Genomic DNA, 5,606 nt, shown 5'->3' on the forward strand with positions numbered 1-5,606 from the left:
TATTGATGGTGAAACCGGGCATAAACGTGAAAGTTTGCAAGGATAGATAGATGTTTGTTACTCTTTCATGCAAAAACTACTGATCCTATTATTGTTTATACATAAAATAACAAAGGCTATTATAACGATAACGATGATATTGAGTTAACTGACCAAATTACAACGATAAGTGTCAAATGAGCCGGCCTATCTGTTACAATCATAAAGTTAATATTCCTTCGGAATAGAGCAACAAAGAATGAGCGAGCGAGATGTCACTATCTGCAACCCTGTGTGATAAAAAGAGATGTGTGATGCTATCATCGTCACGTCAATAGAACCATTTTTGCAAAAGATTTGACAGGCAGTGACACATAGAGGCACAAAGCAGAATTTCAAATCACAGTTTTTTCTAAAAATTTCGTAAAATCCTGTATAGTTTTGGAATTTTTTTATTGTAATACAATGGTGACCTGTTCCGTCCTTGATTGTGATGTAAACCAGAGAAATAATCCCGCAAAATATTCATTTCACAGGTAAATTTATTGAAATCGACACCTCCAAACTTTAGCTTTATTTTTGTGAATGCGCTTAGAATTTTAAGCACTAAGTGTGATAATTATGTTCTTTAAACATTAATTTAAGTTGTAGTAATCCAGAATTTATGAATATTTTGTGTAAAGAAATAATTTTCGTTTTACACTAGGGCTGTACCACAATCGATAAATATATTTTGTGCACTGTCTATCACAGTCACCTGGGAATGTAATAATATGAGTTTCTGACTATTATAATAGGTACTAATTAGTAAAGTATCTTTCAGATTTCCGACTAACGAAGATGTAAGAAAAACATGGCTCAAATTAATTAATCGTCCAAATTGGATTCCAACTAAATATGCCACTTTATGTAGCAAACATTTTGATAGTAAATGTTTTCGAAAAATTGGAGCCAGAATCACGTTGAAAAAATGTGCAATCCCTACAGAGTTTGTTCCGGTAAGTTTAATTAAAATAATACTATTTCTGGCAATAAATATTTTCATTTTCATTTTCTTCTGATGATGATGTTTCGTTGGTTAGTAATGTCAATTTATTACCTTGATCTGGTTGTTTTCATTGTTTTGATAAAAAATGTTTAACTATAAGTTATAATTAAACTATGATTTCTATGAAATAGTCAAACACGGGTCTTAACGCGACGTTTATTAATGAGTTACATTATGTACTCTTTACTTACTTTAATTTCCGGCATTGTCTTTTATTATTACATCGCATTCGTTAGAATCCTATTTTTTACATTATCGTCAGAATTATCATTTTTAATTATTGACTTACTCTTACTAATTAGAAATCAGAAAGTTTGTATGGATGTCTTGATGTTTGTTGCTCTTTCAATTAAATCAGTTAAATCATTTTAATCTTCTGAGTTTTATTTTTATTTTCCACTCTCCCATATACGGATTGTATATGGACATTCTATCCTATTTTAGTTCCATTAATATTACTACTGTTAGGTGTTAATTAATATAAATCGATATCGATATTCATGTGAAAAGTAACGACATACATCACTAGCATGCACACATATTTATATTTACACACACAAATGACATCTCATTTTTGGTTTCGTTTGACAGCTCGTGATTGTTGCTCTATTCCGAAGGAATATTAACTTTATGGTTACAATACAATTTCATGTGGTCGAAGCCGTGGGCAAAGGCTGGTTCTTAATATTATAACTCTGTTGTGATTTTCACAAACTTTTTAATTACTTTTTGCTTCAATCCATTTGTCATAGCACCATCTACTACTCTGTTTAAGCTTATTTACGTGTACCCACTATTCAGTGTTAATGGCAAATAATCCTGAAGCTCGTCGACCTGGCGTGACCCCCTGAGCACATAATTGGATTGCGTGAAAAATAGAACATCTGTCCGCTATTCCTGCAGGTTCAACACTCTGACATGGTGTCAGTATAGGACTTCTATAATAAGTAAACAAACAAGTGGTACAATTCCGTCGTCAGTAGAAAAATTATGTCTCTTATAGCGTACTCATATAACGCGGGCACGCGCGGATTACCTACTTATGAAAGTTAGGACAGCTAAATATCATACCGATAGTATCATTTTGATATTTGTGTTAGTTTGTAGATTACATTTTCACTGGACTGGCGGCACATCAGTACCTCTAGTAGGAAAAACTTTCGAGTTCGTTTCGTTGCGTATTCAAAGTGTCATCGAAAAAGGAGAACAACCATTTTGGGCCCAAGTTTGTACAGAGTTGTACATTGGTAGGTTTTTGATATTATATTACGCATACATTAAGGAGTATTTTACGGTAAAAATGATAATTTTAACTGATGTCGTAAGTCGTATACAATAATAAAAACGAATTAATGATTTAATCTAAGATAACGTAAAATGGAACGTTAAAAGTCAATCGATTAAAGACTCAATACACTATACTGTCCCACCAAACTCATTGACAGGGGGGCGCCACCATCGTTCAACTATATAGTTTCTAACATGGCAAAAATCGGAACCAGCGATCCGGTATTGACGGTGGCGCCCCCTGTCAATGTCACGGGTGGGACAATTCAGTGTATTTGATCTTTAAGAAGGTTTGTACTGACAGATGACAAAACTAAAATGATTGAATGAAATAATGAATGAAAATAATTCGTTTTGTCATCTGTCAATGCAGCAATGTCACTTGCGAATCACAGATGAGACCACAGATTAGAGAGTATGACTAAAGGCTTAGATAGATTAAAAGGTGAGACTGTTGCGAATGCTTGTTGAATTGAATTAAAACGAATTAAAAGAAGAAGAAGAAATAAAACTATCGATTAATAACATTTTATGCTATTTCTAACGGATTCTGCTTGCGATTTGGGTAACTGACGACTTGATTTTGTATAAAAGTAACATTTTTTCTAGTTTTTTCTAATTTAGTTTTCTCGAGAATGACACTAGTTAGAAACCTCAAATAAACACAATAATAAACTAGTTTATGAAGGCATAAAAACGACATAAAATTTGTAGCTGTACAAATAACTTAGTACTGGGCCCAACGCTTCATAGAAAGTGGTTGTTCTCCTTTGTATGAAAAATTAAATAGCGCCCCCTAGGGCGGCTATAATATAGGGGGCGCTGTTTAATTTTTCATACAAAATTTTTCGATGACACTTTGAATACGCAACGAAACGAACTCGAAAGTTTTTCCTACTAGAGGTACTGCTCTCTCTCTTTTGCAATAAACTTACTCGTACATTATTATTCTGTGCTCGTACTTAATGAATTTGTGATAGCAATCACAACATCGACATAGGACAACATGTGTATTGGTCCAGGCTAAAGCTAAAACACTTTATATCAACTTGCTACATATTTATCTGAAACAAGGTAGCCTTTCAAACTAAGCGTCACAGACGCAGCGTCTATAACTTTGGTCTTGTGCCACCAACGAAAGGCTACCTTTTAGAATTTAGACCAAAGCTAAAGACGCTGCGTCTGTGACGCTTAGTTCGAAAGGCTACCTTTATAGAACTAAAGCTATAGAATAATCTAATCCACTGCCTACTAAAGTTACCATTGAAAAACACGCTCTGCCATAGTATTCCATTACTCATCTTGTGTCACAAGGTAAATGCCCCAGATTATGTGCATGCATAGTACCTCGTCACTCACTGTACTCATATTTTGAAGCAGCAAGGTACTACAGCGATCGCGCAGGTGTGCGCGCGTGAGCTAATATATTAAAAATGCATGCAGCCCTGTAAGGCTGTTAGGGCTGACTCGTGAGGCTTAGAAGAGCTAGATAAATCAAACACCCTGTAGTGTGTAGCAAAGCAGTTGAAACGTCATAATTGTTTAATATTTGAAAGCATAAACCACTGGTACTTTTGATAATTCCGGCGAATTCTTGAAAATGTTTCTTTAACTTAATTTTACTTAATTTTTTGTACTTAATTTTGCACATGGTAAAAGAAAACTTTTTACATGGTTAGGTAACATGAAATACTCTTTGTTACTTTGTTTTATAAGATACTGGTAACTATTGTTTTTAACATTTGATAATGATGAAAGTTAAGAGCAAGTAACTCACGACTATTTGAACACTATTTTTTACAAAATGACTTGTTATTTCCGAACTAAAATACAGATAATCATAATACATATACAAGACAAATTACAATGTGTGACAGCCCTAGCAGTCCCTGAATTATGCCGCTTGAAGACGAACGTCCCTTCAACGAGTAATTTTCACAAGTTTTTATGTACAGCCCTGAAACATGTGGTGCTTGAAAACGTGGAAAATTACCGCCATTTCTCTGGCAAACTTCTGTAACATCAAACGGTAAACAGCCTACGTAGGAGCTGGCGTGAAATAGTTAACTTTGAAAAATACAAGCTACTTACTTGCTTGCGCAAAGCGCACCGCACAGGCATGATTGGTAACATTTAAAAACCATTTTGAAAGCCTTGGCGGAGACCACCGGCTTTTAGTTGGCCGATAGTTGGGCCCGATTCTAATTTGTATAAAGAATCGGCCGATACCAAATCAGTGTACGTAATGTGCGCACTTTCATACATTTCAACAAAAAGTTCACCATCATAGCAACCTGTTCTTTCAATGATAAAATTTACTGAAATTGGTTCTTATCATCTTCTGTTTATCACAGTATGTGACTCTAGCTGGCTTTGTAGTTCATATACATTAGTTTGCGAACCACCAGGCCAGATGATCATCTAAAAGTAAAGTTGACAGCACATAATCGTATCACAAAATTGCATGAACCTTACAATTCTATTCGGGCAAACTGTAGATCCTGGCTACACAGGAGTTGCAGCAGTGGGAACGAGAGGTGGGAATAGTCCCGTATTCTCATGCTATCTTTGCTAATTTCGCAACAAACCAACTTCGTCTTCATTTGTTTGCATGGCACTCGCATCATTTCGCACACTGAAAATTAAAGTACCGTCTAATTAAACTACCATTAGATCCACATTACAAAAGCGTTTGCCCACTCCCTTGCAATTATTTAAAAATCACACGCCACGGTATAACGTGTCTGTGCGGGTAATCATTTTAAAATGGAACCGGGGCACGCGGGTTAAATACAGGTGCATGTATTAGGCTAAATACATTGATACGACGCGTGAGGAGTGATTAGGGTGGCCCAAGGGTTAAGGGATGAGCGATGAGAAAAGAAGTCACAACAATGTTCTCAGATGCCATAGGCGTAAAAGAAGAAGCTGTATGTAATATTAGAGCCATGATAAGCACCATAATATTGCTAATATTCACCATCAGGTCATTTAGTCTCCTCTACAGAAGCACGGCTCTCTAATTTAGATACTATTAAAATTAGAAATTATTAATAATACCTACTTATTTACTTACTACTAAAGATATTTACTTATAAAAAAAGTTACTTCCACATTCGGTATTTTTCTTCTGTTCCCCATAACTTTACTAAGATTGAAAGATAAATAGAGTAGTACCTATATATAAAGTTAAGGCTAATATATTTTGCATAGACGCGCAGTTTCCGCGACTCACCACCATATAAATGTCGCCGTCTCTGGCCACCGCAAAAAAGGCGATTAGTGTCCTCAA

At 35.2% G+C, this 5,606-nt stretch overlaps 1 long non-coding RNA gene across 1 annotated transcript; it reads left to right on the forward strand.

Annotated features, from left to right (window-relative positions):
• The first annotated feature begins 207 nt into the window (after window positions 1–207).
• LOC114364907 (uncharacterized) lies at window positions 208–1,191 on the forward strand. Its single transcript, XR_003656888.1, has 3 exons — window positions 208–515; window positions 803–977; window positions 1,159–1,191. It is a non-coding gene; the product is annotated as an uncharacterized LOC114364907 (long non-coding RNA).
• The last annotated feature ends 4,415 nt before the right edge of the window (window positions 1,192–5,606 follow it).

This window comes from Ostrinia furnacalis, unplaced genomic scaffold, assembly GCF_004193835.3.
Source record: "Ostrinia furnacalis isolate ACB-3 unplaced genomic scaffold, ASM419383v2 OfSCF7487, whole genome shotgun sequence".
Classification (NCBI taxonomy): domain Eukaryota; kingdom Metazoa; phylum Arthropoda; class Insecta; order Lepidoptera; family Crambidae; genus Ostrinia; species Ostrinia furnacalis.